We start from the raw sequence: 23,168 nt of genomic DNA, 5'->3' as shown, positions 1-23,168 counted from the left end.
CTCTTAAAACCCCTGGACCTCTGAGAGCGGGTGGTGAGCCCAGCTGTGTAGGTAGGTCCTTCTCCCTATAGACAGCTTGTGGACTGTTATCCCAAACCCTCTCCTGTTTTTTTTACAAAATGCAAGCTGTGCATTGATAAAAGGTAGAATTTGAAAAATGGCTATTTAGTTGTTCCTAGGAGTTGTTGCAGAGCCAGTTGTATATGCCCAAATGGTTTACATAAAAGGGACAGTTTTACTATATGGGGATGAAGGTGCCTTAAGATTGCAATCTATATTCGATCATCTCTTGTAGTACATCTGATCTGATCATCACCTGCAGTATGTCTGCAGTCTCTGGTTATCTCCTGTAGTATATCTGCAGTCTCTTACCATCTCCTGTAGTATGCATGCAGTCTCCAGTTATCTCCTGTAGTACATCCGCAGTCTCTGGTTATCTCCTGTAGTACATCTGCAGTCTCTGGTTATTACCTGTAGCACATCTGCAGTCTCTGGTTATTACCTGTAGCACATCTGCAGTCTCTGGTTATCTCCTGTAGTACATCCGCAGTCTCTGGTTATCTCCTGTAGTACATCCGCAGTCTCTGGTTATTACCTGTAGTACATCTGTAGACTCTGATTATCTCCTGTAGTATATCTGCAGTCTCTGGTTATCTCCTGTAGTACATCCACAGTCTCTAGTTATCTCCTGTAGTACATCCGCAGTCTCTGGTTATCTCCTGTAGTACATCTGCAGTCTCTGGTTATCTCCTGTAGTACATCTGCAGTCTCTGGTTATCTCCTGTAGTACATCCGCAGTCTCTGGTTATCTCCTGTAGTATATCTGCAGTCTCTGACCATCTTCTGTAGTACGTTTGCAGTCTCTGATCATCTCCTGTAGTACATCTGCAGTCTCTTACCATCTCCTGTAGTATGCATGCAGTCTCCAGTTATCTCCTGTAGTACATCCGCAGTCTCTGGTTATCTCCTGTAGTACACCTGCAGTCTCTGGTTATCACCTGTAGTACATCTGTAAACTCTGATTATCTCCTGTAGTACATCTGAAGTCTCTGATTATCTCCTGCAGTACATCTGCAGTCTTTGGTTATCTCCTGTAGTACATCTGCAGTCTCTGGTTATCTCCTGCAGTACATCTGCAGTCTCTGATTATCTCCTGTAGTATATCTGCAGTCTCTGACCATCTTCTGTAGTACGTTTGCAGTCTCTGATCATCTCCTGTAGTACATCTGCAGTCTCTGGTTATCTCCTGTAGTATATCTGCAGTCTCTGACCATCTCCTTTAGTACATCTGCAGTCTCTGGTTATCTCCTGTAGTACATCCGCAGTCTCTGGTTATTACCTGTAGTACATCTGCAGTCTCTGGTTATCTCCTGTAGTACATCAGCAGTCTCTGTTGATCTCCTGTAGTACATCTGCAGTCTCTGGTTATCACCTGTAGTACATCTGCAGTCTCTGATTATCTCCTGTAGTACATCTGCAGTGTCTGATTATCTCCTGTAGTACATCTGCAGTCTCTGATTATCTCCTGTAGTACATTTGCAATCTCTGGTTATCTCCTGTAGTACATCTGCAGTCTCTGGTTATCTCCTGTAGTACATCTGCAGTCTCTGGTTATCTCCTGTATTACATCTGCAGTCTCCGGTTATCTCCTGTAGTACATCCGCAGTCTCTGGTTATCTCCTGTAGCACATCTGCAATCTCTGGTTATCACCTGTAGTACATCTAGCACTAAATAATATGCACAACCCTTTGGCGTGTCAGGGGCTGAGTAGTTGAAGCTCCCAAAATCTCATCAGTTGACTGTACTGGGATACAATCTCAAAACAAGCTATAATGTATGTCCACAAAATAAACGGAGTATATGAGAGTCAGATCAAGACCTTTTGTGGCTTAAAGTGTCTGTTTCACCACAAAGGCCTCTTTCTTATGTGCTGCAGTCCGTTCTGCCCCTCTGTAAAGTGCTCCATGGTGGATCGCTTTGCAGAGGCAGTTTGCAGGCATTCAGGTGGTGATACTGCATTTTGCTTGTGGCTGCAGTGACTATGAATTCAGTGGGAAAGTTTGATAGGTGATTCTGCCTGTGAAACTTAACATGTCAAGTTAAAATTGCCACACCATGAAGGTAAGCATCAACATCACAGCAATGCGTAGTCAATACAGCAGCTGCTATGTTCATTTAGAGATAGGTGGTCAAGGGGTGGTTCTGTTTAATTGTCCTCTTTTAAGCCACTCTTATAATCAGTCTGGTCACGTCCACTACTCTTTGTGGCATGCTTAGCAGAACTTATTTTTCAACTGTATCCCAGGGGGTCTGTTATTTTGTCACACTGTGTTGATTTTTTAAGTTTAAATCAGGCAAATTGCTTGCTCTGAGTATTGTCAGTGTTTACATATTGTGTTTATACTGTATAAATATCGATTGTCAGTAAATTTTCCAGGTTTTGTCAGTAAAAAAAGTTGTGGGGGCTGGCAACCTTGGTATCCAGTGACAGCAGCAGTGTACAGTGGTGTGCTAGCAGGCACCTGGAGGAATCATGGAGCGCTCGATGGGCAGTAAGACCAGACATCTCAATCTGTGACAGTTTCATCGGACTGGTGCAACCTGTAGTGAAGAGCTTTGTGTTGTGAGTGTTGGCTCCGATTACGTGGAGGTGGTGGGCAGCAGCATGTTACTTTATCATTATCATATCATAGTAATCATTCTGTAAACTAAGCTGCATTATGCTTTGATGTGTTCTCTATCTGCTCCTGACTTGCTTGCCTGCTTAAAATATGCAATACATGTGGACTAATAGCTTGATCAATACTTCCTCATTATCTGGGATTGCTCCACTGCTCAGTGAGTGGTAATTACAGTATGTGCAGTAACCTCTAGCAACCAATCAGTGAATAGAAGCGAGCAGGGGGGCCTGGGGGGGGGGCCCTAAGAAAATGTTTGCCCAAGGTCCAATTACTATTAAAGACGGCCCTGTCCACATCTGGCATTCCCCATTCTGAAATAAGAGATTGAAGTTGTAGGGATGAAGGGCCCATTCCCCTTAGACCAGGCAGGGATGATTGAGGTAATCCACCTTCCAATTGTCCATTTCTGAGATGTGAACATCAGAGAGGGTTGATGGTATTTCTCTGCTCATGAAATGATTATACCTTTAAGGCTGCCTGACTCCTGTTACCCCTTTTTGGTTGATATAGGTCATAGCTATGGCATTCCCTCCAGTGCCCCTGTGTGTTCCAACCTGGTTCTCAGCATTACCTGGCTCATCCTACAGTGGCCAAAATAAATAACGCAAGTAAAGAGATAAAACTGAAAGAGGTCCCAAAGAGAACCAAACAGCGGCTTAGAAAAATGGCAAATTTATTAAATGTATTAATTCAAAAATTATTGCATTGTCATCAGAACCAAGAACCTTCACCAAACACAAATAAAAACAAATTACAACATTGACATAGGTAGTTATGAGCACAGCCTGGGCTCACAGCCATACAAAAGCACACACTCATGGGTACTAGCAATAGTGCAGGTTAAGCAGTAGTCAGCATTCATGGAGACCAGCAGCAGTTGAATATGGAAATGGGCCAACGGGAAACCAATATGAATGATCAGCCTTAATTTTTGTTTAAATATCTATGACTAACTGTGAGAGCTAGGACCTCATACAGTGATGACAGCACTATGAAATGGATGTTAGAGACATCTAGAGTGTATAGTTCCAAAGTCCATAACCCACAGCTGTCAATATTCTGGAGTCCATAGCCAGCTAGGCATGCTGGAAATTCAAAATGATAGTAGGGATTAATGATGATTGGGGAGACTGGCAACAAAAGGACTCAACACTGAGTTGAGACTGCAGGTGTTCCTGAACTCCTTAAAATGTGCATTAATTGCCTCCTCTGATATTCTCACAACCCTTGAATTGATTGCCTCCTTTGATATCTTTATTGCCCTTGCTGTGCAATAATGCTACGTATTTTATGTGGCATATTTTAATTCTCCCTCAGTAATCTCTATCTTAATAGCAAACAGACATCATAGTAACCTCTTGACTGCCTCCAGTTGGTATGTATTTGGTTCACTGGTGCTGTAGGGACATATTGGGATGTTTGGTTGGGTTTTTGTTATAAAACCTTGCACATTTAAAAAAAGTTAACTCATTGTCTGTATATAGTGTACATTGCAGTAATACATGATGTTTAGGTGATAGTTTAGATGTGGCTTTTAGAGAGGTAATTCAGAAGAGAAGTATTGGTCTCTATATAAGCCCATAAAATGACCGCCACAACATCCTGAAGAAGCTTGCTTGACTCAGTGAGTGAAACGTGTTGACATCATAACTTCATCACACCTGCACTCTGGGCTGCACCATACGGCTTTCCACCATGCAACCTCACGCTGGTTACTAGTGCAGGACAGCACAATTTATCTTACTGAGAAGCCACCAATGGAGCCACACATTGGCATTGGAATACAGATGATTAGGATTGTTTGAATCGGATCCATCACGTCTGGAGCGGTGAGCTGTAACCTACACAAGCTGGGTGGTGCCTACATCTGGAGCTGTTCCCATGTCTGTGATTGCTCTGAGGAGCTTAGTGCTGTGGCGTAGTTCACCCTATGTGTGCAAGTCAAATGCATGTGGCTCCTTCTACTTTCTGCTTATATACTGCTACAGCTCTTCAGCTGCTTGCTGCTTCTACTATTTTCAACCTATTAATTTTGCTATCTTTGGCTTCCTCTGTGGCATTGCTATCATGGTCACTGGTGCAGCATTATAGATCTATTGACTGATATTAGGTCTTGACTGCTGGTCCTCCTTTTATAGCTGATCTAATATCAGTTTGAATTTCCAGCATGCCTAGACATCCTCTAGATGTCTCTCACATCCATATCATAGTGCTGCCATCACGCTATGAGGTCCTAGCTCTCACTGTTAGTCATAAATATTTATACAGGAATTAAGGCTGATCATTCTTATTGATTTCTTGTTGGACCATTTCCATATGGCAGCCAGGGTGTCCAGTGTACTTCTACTATGGAGGCTCTCAAAATTTAGAGTTAAGAGCTTCAGAATACTGGGGTGCTGTGAAGAGGTTCTGCAGCTTACGCATGTATTTGCAAATGTGCGCTAACTAAACCTCTGTTTTTAACGCATACTGTTAGACAGAACACTTTGGTTTTTTTGCAAGCTGGTCTGTAAGTAGGGCTGGGAATTTTTCTCTTTTATTGTTTGATATGCATCGCCCTTCCATGTGCTCCTTGCTGTGAAGGTCAGTTATAGATTGGGGCAATGGCCATTTTTTGTACTGTTGATATGCTGGTGAGAGGTTGCACTGAACATCCTGGCTGCCATTGTGCTATATGCTGGGGGTCCAGTGCGCCCCTGTACCTTTAAGGAGGGGTGGGCTCCCTCAGACTCACCTGCCCTCAGTCTATCCATTTATACATGTGCTTCTACTAGGGAGGCTCTCAAAATTTAGAGTTAGGAACTGCAGAATATTGGGGTGCCATGAAGAGGCTCTGCAGCTTACACATGTATTTGCAAATGTGTGCTAACTAAACCCCTGTTTTTAACGCATACTGTTAAACAGGACAATTCGGTCGGTTTTTTCGCAAGCTGGTTGGTAAGCTGAGCTGGGAATTTTTCTCTTTTATTGTTTGACATGCGTTGCTCTTCCATTTGCTTCTTGCTGTGAAGGCCAGTTATAGACTGGGGTAGTGGCCATTTTTTGTACTTCCATAGGGATGGACCACATCTCTGGACCTGTATAGCACCCAGCAGCTGACAAGATGCGTTGAATTAAGTCCTGAGATGAGTGCCCATGTAGGATCCAGTGCCCGTTGCAACATTACAGGCCATCCTCACAACTTGATGTCTGGATACGGTTTTGAGGTTGCACTGATCTGCATGAGGTGCTTCTATTGCTGACTTAGAATGAATTGAGGAGTTGATTGAAGAACTGATTGAAGTAAAACAATAAACTAGTTAAGCAAAAAATTATTTCTTCATAAGGAAGAAGAGGTCCTTCACCTAAGGACACTAGCAAAACAACTCACAGATTGCAGTTGAGTTACAGGGGTACACCCAGGGGGGCATGTCCAGCAAAGCTTTTCCAATGTCTAAACACCTGAAGGTACCAGTCCATATATTCAGCCTGTGCTCCGTCCTGTACTTTACAATTAAGATTAACATGTTCAGTATATCTCTTCACTGCATGCACAATCCTTTGGGTACAAAAAAATCTGTCAAAAATCCAGTCTGCTCCTAATGTCTTGTTTGGGCTGAAAACCCAGTGCCATTGCAATGCCAAAAATCCAACAGCATTGTCAGCTCTCCCTGCTGGACTATAGAACTCAACCATTGTGTAACAAAACCCTTGATCCATACTGGATCCAATGATCCTTGATCCAATACTGTACAGTATTAAAGGGCACCACACCCATTACCATGTCACTCCGTGAAATGATGTCACTTAAAGCATAACTAAACCCCAAAACAAAAATGTGATATATAATACATTTCCAGTTTTGGGGGCTACACTGAGTCCCCCCTGTATCTCCAGAATAGCAAAGTAGCCATCCTTGGACAGCAGCAAAGTGGAGAAGGTAGTGTAGGTAGTAGATTTAGATAGACTTTACATAAGTGACAAATAAAGTAGAGCCTAACTCCAGCCAATGCTTTTTAAGTGGTTACAGCATTTTTTTTTCCTTTTGGGATGGTGGTTTTATCTATATACTGTAAATAAAAGCTGACCATTGTAGGAACCACAGTCAGTTCTAAATGGTTTATCTTAACTCTCTAACTGGCACTTTTCCTAAACATATTAGTCTGTTAAAGAACTTACTGGCAGAATCAGGAAATAAAACTGTGTTACGGGGGGTGTACATGTGCCGAGATTTTAACCCGAGAGAGCTTGTTCTTGTGCTTGTGAGGGAGAGGAGCAGTAATGACTGGGTTAATCTTAGCAACCACTTAGCAACAGGGCAGGATGTGGGACAGCATCATGAAGGGTTTCTTGTCCAGGCTCTAGGAGGTATGTAAATGGCCAACACCTACAGCAGGGGAATTATTTAACTTTAATCAAAGCTTCACAGTTAATTTTTATCTATATGTGCCCCTTGCCTATATAGGCAGTTTTATGGAGGGGAATAAACTAAGCCTTTAATAAACTTTGTTGCAGATTCCTACCTGTTTCTGCTCTTTGCTGCAGAGGATACCTCAAATCTGACATGTATCTTAGTGCAAACGTCTGCGTATCACAGTGAGGAGTTCTGTACACCACCGTGTACCAAATGCCACCAGGTTGCCATATTGCATTGAACATTGCAGAAAATTACAGTTGCAGTTTGAAAAGGAAAGGTAATTTTTTAATAACATTAAATTACAATATGGCTTGTGTAGCAAATGTATATGCTATTATTTTATTGTGCTGTATATATGGATTTTCCCATCCACTTCTTTTTAAGATTTTGTTTTTATTAATTTTTTTTTTTTTCTGCTAGAGTAACCAAAGTTTTCACATGGTCTTTATCCACTTTCCTACAGGGCTATAGCCAAAAGACAGCACAAGTGTGGTCAGCTGGTTCTGGGACAGTGTCTATGGATGTCCTCCGAGAACTCCGCCCCCTGGGGAGTGCATCACAAGAACTCTGTGATCGCTGTGTCCTTCGGACACAGCTGATCACAGAGAGAGGTAAAGAGCCAATTGCAGCGGCCTTTTACCATGTGATCAGCTGTGTCCAACCACAGCTGATCACAGTATAAATAGATTTTCCGGTTTTCGACAGTCTTCTCCTCATGTGTTGTGACAGTGTGAAGAGAAGTTTGCCGGTAAGCAGCGATTCTCATGGGGACATCTACACTGAAAATCAGTGCAGCCCATAAGTGTCCATCAGTGCTACCTATCAGTGTCCATCAGTGCTGCCTATCAGTACCACATATCATTGATAATTAGTATTACATATCAGTGTAGCCTCATCAGTGCCTTCTCATCAGTGTAACCTATTGGTGCCCTTCAGTGCAGCCTATCAGTGCCCTTCAGTGCAGCCTCATCAGCACACATCAGTGAAGAAAAATTACCCATTCAAAATTTTACAACAGAAACTAAGAAACTTTTTCTTTTTAATTTTCGGTATTTTTAAATTTGTTTAGCAAAAAATTTAAATCCCAGTGGTGATCAAATGCGACCAAAAGCAAGCTCTATCTGTCTCAAAAAAAAAGGTAAAATTCTCATATGGGTACAGTGTTGCATGATCGCGCAATTGTCATTTAAAGTACGACAGCACTGAAAGCTGAAAATTGGCCTGGCAATGAAGGGGGTAAAAGGGCCCAGTAGGTAAGTGGTTATCTAGTACTGACACTTTGAACTATGATCTGCCCCAGCAGATATCGGAGAGTTCTGTTGTGGAAAGTGCTGTCACTGGAATTGATTTTTATGGTTCATAGCCTATTATTCCCCAGAATAAGACTTTTTACAGGTTTTTCTTCTATTCACAGTACCTTGATATGAATGTGTTCATTTACATAACAATTGCCTGGTGGAAAACCTTTCCATGGTTGGATCACATTCTACAACTGTCATCTATCTATGAACAGCATTACTGCATAAAGTATATGGGCAACATTGTTATTTTCAGTCCATCCTTATATACCCATGCGTATCTCATTATACTTGTGTTTTTCTTATAGGTGCTATGGGGGAAAATGTGATACATGCTGCAGCTCTGTATAACAATAAGGAAGCACTATGTGTGCTACTGGAAGCTTTCCTTTTTATAATCAAGTCACTGATAGAGTGTGACTTTTATAAAGGTATGGAAATACAGTGACACAATTATGTTTCTGGTTTTATAGGTGAAAAAACACAAATCTCTCATACCAGCATAATCCCAGGCAGAAAAATGATCTTAGAAACCAAGGCATATTTCCATTTACAGTATCATAACTGTAAATGTCCTAAACCTGCATTACATTTATTATACCTTTGTCAGTGCAGATGTTGAAAGCAGAGAAAACAAAGGTGACAGCCTTTTTTAACCACCATACAAAAGGACCGTATTCTGAAACATAATTATGTTTTGAAAATGTCCTGCAGCCTGATAAATAACAGTAACGTCATAACTGCATATTTGTTACAGAAAAAATGAAGCTTTTTGACGTGTATAGTATAGAATATGTTTCCAAGACATGCTATCTACCAACCTCACAAACTAGAGGATAATGATTCAATGCAAAATAGCATATTATACTACTGAGTTTTAGCAAATTAAAGTTAACTAACTGTAAACTACTAATTGTGCATTTCCTTGATCATGCCAGTGTAGGAGTTTACGGAAAAGTATACGAGTGGCCTAATCCCACACTTCATTTGATGCTCAGGAAGGCAAGGGGTCATTTAAGGTTGTCTGGGGGGGGGGGGGGTAAGAAACCTAGCAAAGGTCTTTTACTGTATAAGTGTCAAAGGAGAAAGAAAGTATGAATCACCATCAGAGGAGGAACTTGCTTCTATCTGTCAGGCATGTCACACAAAGCAGAGAGGATACTAAGCATCCTAGCTTTACAGAATATCTAGGTCCAGGTGAAATTTTCCCTCTACCGTCTATATCTTGAGAATGAGTGTGTGTGTGTGTGTGTATATATATATATATATATATATATACATATATATATGTACACACACTATATTGCCAAAAGTATTGGGACGCCTGCCTTTACATGCACATGAAATTTAATGGCATCCCAGTCTTAGTCCGTAGGGTTCAATATTGAGTTGGGCCACCCTTTGCAGATATAACAGCTTCAATTATTCTAGGAAGGCTGTCCACAAGGTTTAGAAGTGTGTCTATGGGAATATTTGACCATTCTTCCAGAAGCGCATTCGTGAGGTCAGGCACTGATGTCGGATGAGAAGGCCTGGCTCGCAGTCTCCGCTCTAATTCATCCCAAAGGTGTTATATCGGGTTGAGGTCGGGACTCTGTGCAGGCCAGTCATGTTCCTCCACCCCAAACATGCTCATCCATGTCTTTATGGACCTTGCTTTGTGCACTGGTGCACAGTCATGTTGGAACAGGAAGTGGCCATCTCTTCCTGGCTTCTGACCCCGGCTTTGGCTATGATTCCCGCTGGTTCTCGACTTGATTATCCTGGAAGACAACCTCGGCAGGAGAACTTCTGTCCTACCAAGTCATCCGCTGTTGCTCTCGGACTTGCATAGACTCTTGCCTTGTTTCTGTGTAAATAAACTTACCTTTAATTGCACCTCCTTGTGCGTCTGGCTCCTCGCTCCCTGACACCGCCAAACCCATCGGATTGCCAGACAGAGAGTGATTTGTCACTTCAGAGAACACGTCTCCACTGCTTTGCATTGCACTTGGTGATGTAAGGCTTGGATGCAGCTGCTCGGCCATGGAAACCCATTCTTTCACAAATGTATGTAGAAGCAGTCTGCATGCCTAGGTGCTTGATGTTATACACCTGTGGCCATGGAGGTGATTTTAACATCTGAATCCAATGATTTGGATGGGTGTCCTAATACTGTTGGCAATATAATGTGTGTGTATATATTTTGACAGTATGAAAGGCGAGGTGATCGATGGATGATATGTGTCACCTCGCATGCGTTCATATCTGGGAGCTGATGTCCAGTCCGGGTTTTCCTGGCCACTATGGTAGAGGCAGTTCCGGACCAGATTTTGTGGTCCACTGATAACCACCAGCAGGTGGTATAAAGCAGGTAGATCTGGAGCAAAAAGTTGCTCTTGGCCTGGGACTCAGAGACTCATTTCTGAGTGAGCTGTGGTTGAAAGTTTGTGTTATACAAGCAAGAAAAAGGTTTGCCTACTGTTTTAATTTTTGTTGGTGACAGGGAGAAGCCTGTCACCTTTGAGAAAGGAATCTTCTTTGTTTAGTTAGTGCCTGGATGGCGAGGATTTATTTTCTTTTTGTTTCGTTGCTTGCAACCTTGTGAATAAAACTGACACAAGTTAGATTTTAAGAAAGCCCTGCTGTTTGGACTACCTTTTTCCCAGGGAAGGTGATCCCCCACCTGAGTTACCCCCAATATATATATATATATATATATATATATACTCACTGTATATTGTGAGAGGACTAGACTCTGTCACTGTGAGAAGATGTGACATAGGATTCTCATATAGGGTGAATGCTACATTACAGACTAGTGTTTCTGGGCAGAGAAAGCTGCGGATTTTGCTTTCCTTGAATTCTGCAGCTCTGGGTCGAAACATTCAATCCTGTGTCCGGGATTTGTTAGACACCTGCAATCTGGAGTACGCAAGGGTGAGGTGTCGTTACATACTCAGGTCTGAGAATAGCACAGGGCTCCCAGTTGGAGACCAATCCCAGTGTGGGAGACAGAAGGTCTCATTGAGGGGTCAGAGGACCAAGCCGGAATCCAAGAGATCAAGATCTCAGTTCCAGGAGTCAGGTCAGCTCCTATCGGGGTGGCAGGAGAACCCCATCCATAGGCCAGAGGGGGGCCTTACAGCAGGGCACTGTGTCTATAGTCTAGAGAGCCAGGTATCCAGGAGAGGTACTGTAAGTGTATGGATTTCAGTTGAAGTTGGAGAAGATTCCCCTGCATGGGAAATCATTAGTTTCTGAACTTTTGCTTTCTTTTAAATAAAATTGGGCTACCAAGTCCTTAAAAATAGTTCCTGTCTGCTGTAGACTCACTAAAATAACACATCTACCATGAGAGCTAACTACCCTATGTCACAATATGTTGTTGGAAAAAGAATATGCAAAAAAAGATTTAACCTTACTATCTGTGAAGGTTCTCTGTTATCTAAGTCATACAGTAGTCAGTAGTCATGCAGGTCAGCAGTAATTAGACACATTCAACTTGTTCTGTAATATTTGTAGCGTTATCCCCTTAGGAGCTGCTGGATGATGCCTGACCTCTTGTGCTGCCTTGACTCTGTAAACTTCTCAGTCCCTCTGACACTCTAGGTTCTGACATATTGAACACCCCTTTAAATGATTATCAATCACAATTTAGATTTAGCACTGCAGATTCTGTATTAATAGAGGTTAAGCAACAGGTTCAGGCTAACAGTCAACCAATTTCTAACACAGCTTACAAAGATCATTTGGATAAGACATCAGATAAACAGGTAATAATAGATTTACATGAGTAAAGCATTCATGAACAGGCAAATCTAAATGTATATCTGGCTATAAATGTACAGAGCAATTACGATAAAAGCAGACAAATGAACCAAAAAGGAGAGATTGTGACCAGATGTAACACTGGTTGAGGGGGGGGGGGACTTAACAGCAGTTCATCTCCGTCTAGACCACTGAGCGAACACTCTTTCCTGCAGTAAAGAAGTGGAACCCCCCCCCCTCCTTCCTTTTGGCAAGTTCACACACAAATAATAATGTAGCGCTCACCCCCAAAGGAGCCACTGGAATTAACGGCCAGTTTTTCTGGAGTGTGTTGTTTAGAAGGGATTCAGAAATACAGATTGGTAAACTACATGACTGCAAGTCCCAAGGTCCTCTGCTCTGGTCCAGGAAGAGGAACTCCCCTTCTCTATAGTCTGTGGTCCCAAGGATTATGTCTTCTGTATTCAGCTTGCAGTAGCCAGCACCTGGCTGTAGCTTATCCAAGCTATTTCATCAGTTCTAATGAGGGTCATGAACATACCCCAGCATACAGTATATATCCACACAGATTGCAAAGACACCTTATTCCAGTCACCCTGGAAAGGCAGATGTTATTGTGCAAGAACAGGATGGAACGTACAAAAGTTGTGGAACCACTCTGTTCTAGTTAGATGACCCCATCCTTGATGGAAGAAGGCTTCATGGATGCTAACTCTTCAATTTGAATGGCTACAGGTGTATATTGTTGTCAAAGCTGTTAAAATGGCATTAAATATAGAAGACAAATGGTGTTGAAGGCCCCCAGCCTTGTTTAGGGATGGTTGTTCCAGTTTGACATAGACAACTTCTTTCACACCTCTGAACCACTGTCCAAAATGTACACCTCTCTGTCCTCAACATAATGCCCCTTTTCCTTTAGGGAACACTGCTGTGTGCTGATCTGTAGAACTTCCCTTCTACACTGGGCCATTCATTTGTTGATAGGTTGTTTCATCCCAAATTTACAGTCCTTTGCATTTCTCATTACACTGCCCTGCATATACCAAGTTGCTTCACTTGTGTTTTGTTGTTGGGTCTTTAGGATGTACATGCTTTTGTCCTGGTGTGTTGCTGGACTTAAAAGACACAGTGATGCAATATTTGTTAAAGATCCTGATGTTTTGTTTCAAAACTCCAGGTACATATAAGATGACTATATTACTCCATGTGTTCTGCTTCTCTCCTCTATAGTGTGAAGATAATGAGATCTGAGGACACCAAACTTAGTGGGGAATGGGGTGTTGTATTCACAATTCATATTCAGCAATAAAATTATAAGACTGAATTCTTCAGCTTTTTTTTTAAATTTAATTTTCAATGGTTTTCCAATATACAGTTATTAGTAAGTGTAATGAGGGAAAAGATCTATACATGCCATATATGTTGTACATATAAAACATGAAGATAAGTACAGTTGCAGAAACAAATACAAATGCAAATACAAATATAAATGCTAACTCAAACTAAGTGCACCACTAGAAGCCTGATTTATAGTGTTCACCCATAGGTACAAATAAATCAGGAGTAGAGAGAAAATAATGAACTATTATACATTATGTATTATATTATATATTATGTAATTATCACTTATACCATTCAGTCCAACATTTCCAATTTTTATCACAGGACGACCAAGAGGCTGTTGTAATGGCTATTAGTCTTTCGTATTGATAATTAAGGTTGACTTGTACTAGAATTTCTGAGGGGTTGGGAGTTCGTTCATCTCTCCAGAGTCTAGCAATTATTAATTTAGTTGCTATTAGTATGTGAGTGACTACAATACGGTGAACTGTTGGGTAGTTATCGATGCCCACATGTAGAATTGCTAATGCTGGATCTGGGGGTGAGAATACCCCAGTAATGTTGGCAAGGATACTAAATATTTTCTTCCAGTAACTGGTCAAATTCTTGCAGTTCCATAAGATATGATAAATGGTACCATTGTGTCTGCATTGTCTCCAGCATAGGGAGGATGATGTGGGATAATATTTTGCTAATTGAGACGGTGTTCTGTACCACCTAGCTATTATCTTCTGAGTGAGTTCCCAGTGATTAATACAGTGGGATGCTGTAAAGTTGTACTTAAGTGCATTGGCCCATTGGTTAAGGGTAAATACTTTATTAAGATCTGTCTCCCATAATAGCATAGGTGGGGATTTAATAAGCTGGTGTTTATATTGGAGTGTATTATACAGTAGGGAGAAACCTTTATAATTTTTAGACTTGCCAGTTAAGTATGTCCAAATCTGGGAGTTCATATATATATAGAAGGTGGTGGGTATTTGGATAGAAAGGAAGTGATGCGTGTGTGCATAAACTTACGTGACATGACTTAGGTTATACTGACCTATTAGTGAAGCAAAAGTTTTGAGTGTTTTATGCTGCATTATTTCTTCAAGCCATTTTATACCTTTCTCCACCCAATGTTTAGTACAGAGGTAAGGAAGTAATATTTTTAATATTTCTATAGTAGGTTGATTTTGATATTTGGGGGTTCGATTGACGCCTGAGTAGTTTGTGGCAAAGGAGTCAGGGTAAGCGGTTTCCATGCATCTGCTAGTAACAGTGGGTTTAGATTGGGTACTTCTGCGCATGTAACATAAATTTCAGCAGGGACTAAGAAACAGTGTTTAAGTTATGCTAGTATGGTGGCTAAGTAATAATCTTTTATATCTGAAAGACCCATTCCTCCAATGTTTCTATGTTGAATGAGATGTTTGTGGGAGCATCTTGCTCTTTTCCTTGCCAAATGAATTGTTTGGGAATCTTATTGAGTTCTGATATATGGGATGCTTTTAATGGAATTGGAAGAGTTCGGTATATATGTATAGCATTTTCAGAAGGACCAACATTTTAATGGATGCTATTTTACCTGCCCACGTTAGTTCTGTATGAGGTATATGGTAAAGATCCTTACAAATCTCTGAAAGGAGAGATTTAAAGTTAGATTCAGCTAGTAGTGACGTTTTAGCTGTCAAGGTAATATGGTATGGAATGCTTTTTGCCCACATATATGGAAGACAAGATATTAAATGTAAGCGCGTTTGCCTAGATCTAGAATGAATGATTTAGCAAAGTTGACTTTATAATACATTAAAGCACTGAAATGGGTAAGAACATCATGTGTGAAGGATAAGGAGATAGTTGGTTTGGCCAGTGGGAGTATGATGTCATCCGCAAATAAATTAATAACATGAGAAGTTTGTTGAAATTTAAATCCAAAGATGTGGGGGTGGGTTTGAATGGCTTCAGCTAAAGGTTCCATTATCAAGTTAAAGATACATGGGGAGAGTGGGCATCCCTGTCTGGTGCTGTTGGAAATTTTGAAAGTTTTAGATAGAAGACCTGAGGTGAAAACCCGGGCTGAAGGATGTGAGTATAGGGCCAGTATGGCCACTTGGACCGGACCTTGAAATCCGAATTTCTGGAGAACAGTGGACATTTAACCCCAACGGACTCTGTCGAATGCCTTCTCTGCACCAATGGAGAGAAGCAGAGAAAGCACTCAATGTGATTTTGCATAATGTATGATATTTAGGTGATGGTGAGTTGTGCCGGCTGCTTGACGGCCCTTTGTGAAACCCAATTGGTCGGGTTTTACCAGATGTAGTAAAATAATATAAAATCTTTTACATAGATATTAGCTTAGCATAGATTTTAACATCTGTATTTAATAGTGAGATAGGCCGGAAATTGGATGCTGTGTCATGAGATTTACCTGGTTTGGGAAGAGTTACAATATAAGCTTTAAGCATTTCTGTGGGGAATGAGCTTGAGGAGATCGCTTCATGGAATAATAAGAGCAGGTGAGGGGTCAGGATCTGTTTAAATATTTTGTAGTAGTTATTTGTAGTAACCATCTGGACCTGGAGCTTTGCCATTGGGTAGGAAAAGTATAATACTATCAATTTCTTTTGGGGTCATTTTTGCATGAGTATTTCCAAGTGAGATGAAGAAAGAGAGGGTAAGTTAAGCATGGCTAAGCATTTGTCTATCTCTTCTTTTGCAGGTTGTATAGGGCTAACCTCTTCTTTCAGGTTATATAGGGAATAGTAATAGTCAGCAAAAGCATCAGCTATTTTCGAGTTCATGAGCTTAGATGACGTGGTAGGATGAATGATATGGGAAATTTTAGATTTCATCCTTTGAGTTTTAATCCTATTGCCCCCCCCCCCCCAGACTTTGCTTTTGCTTTATCTTAGCTCTGTTTTTTTTTTCCCTTCCCCTACATCTCTTCCAACATTCTGCTAAATCTTTGTTTCAGTACTGCTTAGACCTGAAGAAGGGGACATTCCCCGAAAGCTTGTCCTCACAGTTGTATGTTAGTGCAAATAAAAAAAGTATCACGGATAGTACTCAATTAATCCTATTTGCCAGAAATGTACCTGCTTTATTATTGTTGGCGTAATAATTGAGCTTAAGTTTACGTATGGATAAATCATGTTGTGCACATAGAGGCTCTCTAAGCTTGTGGCAAAGCTTAGACAGCCTCATAGCCAACTCGTTAGAGGGGTTAGATTGGTTTTGTGATTCTGTAGTTCGTATGTCAAAGGGAAGGGTTTCTAACTTAGTTGTGTGGATTTATTTTTAGTCTAGAGCTTAATTATATAAGTATGACTCATATATATACTTTGGGGGCATTTGAGTTACCAAAGGGTCCTGTCGTTTTTAGGGTCATTAAAATGAAAATACTCTTTTAAGTGTTGGATTACTTCTTGTTGTACTTCTGGTGTCTGTATCACCGCATCGTTGCATCTCCATAGGTGTGTTGTTGCAAAGGTATTTCCCTCCTCTATCTGTATTGTGATAGGTGCATGGTCTGACCATGTGATATCATGGATCGAGAAGTTGGAAATTCTCTGCAGCAACATTTTAACCAAGAAGAGGTCGATACGGGAATATGTGTTATGTCTTGGAGAGTAGTATGTAAAAGATTTTTCAGTAGCGTGCTGGCATCACCAAACATCATGGATATCCTCTCTGTTAAGGAGGTTGTGTAAAAAGAGAGGGCAGTTCCTAACCAGAGAGGAGGTATCCAAATTGCCATCAATAAAGTGTTAAAATCTCCGCAAAGCAATATGCTTCCGACTTGCACTTGAGAAATCTTTTTGAAAATTTTCCGTAGAAATTTTGATTGGTGCCAGTTAGGAGCATAAATGTTGGTTAGAGTAAAGGGTAAGTTATTGATTAATCATGTCAAAATAATATACCTTCAAGAACAATAATTGATTTTTTTAAGTTCAAAAGAGACTTTTATAGCAATCATAATTCCTCTTTATTGCTGGGATGGAAACTGTAAATATGTGAGGAAAGTTCTTATAAGAGCAGGTATGATAAGATTTTTTGTAAAAGTGGGTTACCTGTACTGCTAAAATGTCAGCTTTGTGTTGCATTGCTTCTTCAATATAAAAATGCAGTGCTTGAATAAAATTAAAGCGTAAACGTGACAAAAGCGCAAACTGATGCGCTATTATGTGACAATAGTGGTGTCTTAATAAAGACAAAAATTATGACGTGAGAGTAGTAAACACAATATATCACATAAATATAAACGACATAAGTCCATTCATTAAAATACAGGTGCGTCAATGATTCAAATAGGGAGATACCAATCAATCCCATTCAGCTTCCATCAAATAATAAGGTGTTCATGACTTCTGTGAAAAGCAATATAGGGTGTGCTTGCACTCACCAGATGTAAGATATTATTACGCATGTAGTATATGGGCACTGGTGGTCATCTGGAACCCGGTAGGGATGTAGTACTCGAATGGCAATCGATATATCCAGGAATTATCCTCCAGACCTCTTAATGGACCTTCTTTGGTAGTAGGAACCGCTCACAGGTTTCACTTACACCCGGCATCAGGTAAGTACAGCATCCCAATGAAGTCCACCTTATGAGGCTCAAAAAAGCCACCAGGACAAAAGAGCTGCAAACAACAACTACTGGCACTCTTGTCCCCCTGGTCCCTAGACTCCCTCTGTTCCAACTCCAGCAGGATCAGGGCTAGTGACACAAGTGAGGCTGACCTCGTCATTTCAGTCTCTCATCAGGTACGTGACACAGTGAATTGGCAGACTCCTCGGTGCTCGGCTGAGGAGAGGTGTGGGGACTCCCAGCAGCTCCCTGGTGCCCAGAACACCACTTTGTGGGCTACGTGCGGGCACAGGGGCATGTAATGGGGAAGGGGGGGTGCAGGGATCTGGAGGGGGGGGAGGGAGGTAGCAAGGGAGGGGGGACCGAGACAGTGAGCTCCTAGGTTTGGCAAAGTATTCCCAATAAACTTTTTTTGTTTTTAATTTTTGTGTTATAAGAAGAACCCTGATAACCAGAGACGTGTCAAGGGGTCTGATTGTAAATTCATATTTGGAGGCTATAAAATCCATTCATCCATCTACGGGATGCCTTTTAATCCAGACCTGCTAACGGCAGATCAATAAATACCTAACTGGTATGTGATTCCACAAAACAAATCTGTAGTCTAGGTGTTGAATTATACAGAGTTAAGTTTTATACTTTTTTTTTTATATACAGGTGAAACTCGAAAAATTAGAATATCCTGCAAAAGTTAATTTATTTCAGTAATGCAATTTAAAAGGGGAAACTAATATATGAGATAGACTCATTACATGCAAAGCAAGATAGTTCAAGCCGTGATGTGTCATAATTGTGATGATTATGGCTTACAGCTCATGAAAACCCCAAATCCACAATTTCAGAAAATTTGTGGGCTATACTACGGGGACAAACAACAACTAACATACACACGTGGTATCGCTGTGAACGCCAGGAGCAGGAGAAATTATTTTGGGTTGTTCTTTGGTGTTATGTTATGGTAGTATCAAGAAATATACAGCTAAATGTAAAAAAGTGGGTGTTTTTTACTATCTTGGGCCAGTTTTCCATTGGTAATAAAAAAAAAAAAATCAGGAGATATCCATTACCATTAACCACCAAATAAAAGCCCAATTTGTCCTGAAAAAACAAAGTATAATCCACCTGGATGCACAAGGTTGTTCTGAAATGTACAGTTTTACTAACACATGTCAAAGTTGCAAAACTGTGCTTAGGCGTTAAGATTTGTTTTATCCTTAGGCACAAAGGGGTTAATCTCTCTTAAACTGCTGAAAACTTCTCTTTTCTACTGAAAACTTAATTAATGCTTTATTATTCCTACCTCTCACCACTTAGCAGTGGAAGGTACAGCGTGACAGTTTTGCATTTCCACCGAAAGGGCCTATGAGTCCTATCCAATAGAACCAGATTTATGCTACAGTGAATAGGACTGTGCAGAACTATTGCCCAAGCAACACCTAGTTTACAACTTTTCTTTTATATTCTAATTTATTTTGCAGTTGATCATATTGTAGAATTTTTGTATTATTGTTTTCTGTAAATATTTTGCCAGCACCACTTCTTGTTCTGAACCACTTGCCCTCCGCCCTATAGCAGAAGTACTGCTACAGGGTGGCACGGCACGCAAAATCACATATATATATACGTGATTTGCATTTTTGTGGGTATGGAGCATGCGCCCGCGCCACCCTATCAGCGTCACTTTTGGCGGCTTGGAGTGTCAATCACCAGGTCCCGAACGTAAATAACACAGGTCTCTCTCCTGTCAGCATGGACATACTGCTTTGTATCTCTGCACAGCAGAAATATACAAAACAGCACGTGTCCAAAATAAAACACAACACAGTGCACATGGTAAAACACACACCGCACACTGTTAACCCTTTGATCACACCAGATGTTAACCCATTCCTGCCCAGTGTCATTAGTACAGTGTCAGTGCTTTTTATTAGCATTGATCACTGTATTAGTGTCACTGGGGTTGTCAGTGGCAGTTAGTCAGTTCCCACCCCGCAGTCCTGCAGTCCCATTATAAGTTGCTGATTACTGCCATTACTAGTATAAAAATAAATAAATAAAACTTTTAGTATATATAACGCCATTTGTAGACGCTATAACTTTCATGTAAACCAATTAATATACAATAATTGAGATTTTTTTTTTTTTTTAGCAAAGAATACATTTTTGGCTTAAATTTATGATAAAATTTGATTTTTTTAAAACATTTTTATTGGATATGTTTTATAGCAAAAAAGTCAAATATATTGTTTTTGTTTTCAAAATTGTCTGTCTTTTTTTGTTTATAGCGCAAAAAATAAAAACCGCAGATGTGATCAAATACCATCAAAAGAAAGCTTTATTTGTAGGGAAAAAAGCCATAAATTTCATTTATGTACAGCATTGCATGACCGCGCAATTGTCAATTAAAGTAACACAGCGACGTATCGCAAAAAATGGCCTGGTTAGGAAGGGGGGGTAAATTCTCTGGAGGGCAAGTGGTTAATAAATGCTATTTTGAAGCTTGATCTATAGTGCACTAAACCAGAAGTTAAAGAAGTCTTGTCTCTTTGAAGAGAGCCACTGTATTTCAACCTCTCCTGTCTTACAGCATGTATTACAGACATTTCTTAAAACTCAGAATTGATTCGGGAAGATCTTGTTAATGGTGTATGTTTTGTGGCAGCTGTTGTGTGTGTATAAAGGGTTAACTGTGGAGTTAACGGATTCCTGTGTCCAGCTCTATGTTTGCTTGTACGTAGACTGTAGACAAACTTGAAAATCTCTGCAGGGTGAGTGCCATCATCAAAGATAGTCCTGTGCTTCAGCCTGATCTTGTGAAAGTTTTAAAGGAAGTCCAGTCTGGATCTCCACTAACTCATAAAGCACTCTTGAGGTGTTTATTTTCTTTCAATCTTTATTTTCTTTCATCTTCAAAATTCCACAACAGAAGCACCGAAGTATCCCCTTATTTTGCATGGTAGTGTAAACTTGACATTAAATTCGCAGCCTGTCAGGCTTCTAATGTAAAGACACCAAGTGGTTTTTAAGCTGCTAGAAACTGAAACTCTCTGTTGTAATTGTTTAGAATGAATGGCTTCACAGTACATGCAGCTAGAAAGGTCAGCAATGACATGTTAAAACATACGTAAATACTTTGATGCCCATAGTCTGGGCACAGGTGCACTTTAAGTACATAAATTTTGCCTTTGTTTTTACCAAATTTTACTATTTTTTACTAAAAAAAAAAAACTCAAACTGAAAATATATGTTAAGGGCCATGTCAACATGTGTAAGTAGCTCTTGACTGATAATTTTTATTGTTCCACAGTGATATAGACACCCTTGAAATCTGCCTAGATCTCTTACATTTGGTCATTATATTAAATGACTAAATACGTTGTATTTGGGGCCACTTGCAGTCAGGAAGGAGAGCTATTAGCAGATCATTCTGTATTGTGTAAATAGCAAAGCTTTAAAAATATTTCTCAATCCCAAAGTAGAACTCATTTTGGAGAAAGAGAGACTTATAACCCCTGTAATTTTATTGCCAGCTGTGTCCACTTTGGGAGATTTACCTTCACTTCCTGTCCCAGAGCCAAAACAGGAAGTGAGAGGAAGTAAATAATGGAATCCATTGGGGCTCCCCAGAAGGTTCTTGAAGAGACAGAGAGTTCTTGGGGACAACCCAAACTTAGGGATTTTTTTTATTTCTACTTTTGATGATAGTGGGACAAATAGAAAGGGTTAATCCCCCAAATGGGGGGCAAAGGTAGCAATAACACCTAAAAGGTGTTTTAATCCATCTCCACTCTGTTCAAAACTAAAAAAAAGTCTTGTGTTTAGTTATTTGAAATGACCCATGATATTTGTTCCCCAAATAAAGTGGGTACTAATAAAGCCAACAGAGAGTATGATTTGTATCAGTGGATCTTCCTTATTATGCAGGCTCACAAGTAAAAACACTACAATGACCCTTATATGGGCAGATGTGGTCACCACATGATCACAATCTGCATTCCACTTATAAAATGTTTTTGAAACATTTTATAGAACATTTTAGAGATTCTTGAAAATGTTAGAAAAAAATATTTTAGTGAGAAGGTCAGAAATACAAGCGGTAACTACTGGAAAATTAAGTATAAAGTTACAGGTATAGCTGGCTTTTACTTCTACAACAAATGCCCAAATGTTAAATTTCAATTATAAAATGTTAAAATCACATTTAACAAATGACAGCAATTTGTTTTGTACTTTTATTTTCTACACTCTAAAACTCACAGAACATAGCTCGAAAAACAGTAAGGTATATAAAGTATAAACATTGCTATTTACAAATATCTCATATACATAATTTCTCACAATGTATTATTATTATACAGAATTTATATACAGTAGCACCAACAGTTTGCGCAGCGCTTTATTAAGTATCAATTGCTATAAATTTAAAAATGGTTGTTTTTATATATTCCTTATAATGTGACTAAATCACCTCTCTTAGTAAATGCCTACAGAAAAAATGTCTGGGCTATATAAATGAGTAAAATAAATAATTATTTAAGTGTCATCATGGGGTAACCTCCATTTCTATGCCACCGAAAGGAGCGTTCTATACTTGAGAACAAAACATCAACACCACCTGTAGACTTTCAGAAGGTAATACAATTATCTACAATTACATGACCACTGAGTGTTAAGTCAAGAATTACATACAACTTTTTGTAGTAAGAATTTGAATACTATATGTTATTATTTATATGAGTTTTTTATGCTTCTGACTTTTTTAAATAAACGTACAATCTATAATTTGCAGCAATACTTTATACATTTTGCCCTCTGTGATGCTTTACATATTACTAACAAATTAGTGCAACCAGATCCAACAATTAGCTGTCTGTAGTTTTAGCCTCAACAATGTATTGTGGAAAATAGAACATTATGGCCAATGAAATTGGAGCTCTCATTGAGCAGCTTGCATGAAGTAACTCACTTATTTACAAATGATCATTAACATTTTCAAGATTCACATGGGTTTAAGCTTAAATATGATTTAAATACCATCCAGCCATTAGTTGGTGCCACCACACTTGAAATTCTGATAGCAATTCTATTTTAATAGGAAATCATTACCATCAATTTCTGAAAT

The 23,168-nt window shown here is 39.9% G+C and overlaps 1 pseudogene; it reads left to right on the top strand.

The window, feature by feature from the left end:
- The first annotated feature begins 2,116 nt into the window (after positions 1–2,116).
- The window catches only part of LOC149463284 (transient receptor potential cation channel subfamily V member 5-like), a 61,521-nt pseudogene continuing 40,469 nt past the window's right edge, over positions 2,117–23,168 (top strand).

This window comes from Staurois parvus, unplaced genomic scaffold, assembly GCF_062004578.1.
Source record: "Staurois parvus isolate SC_StPar_1 unplaced genomic scaffold, SC_StPar_1.0 ptg000155l, whole genome shotgun sequence".
Classification (NCBI taxonomy): domain Eukaryota; kingdom Metazoa; phylum Chordata; class Amphibia; order Anura; family Ranidae; genus Staurois; species Staurois parvus.
Note: the sequence above shows the minus strand (reverse complement) of the source record. Positions and strands in the feature narration are given on the sequence as shown.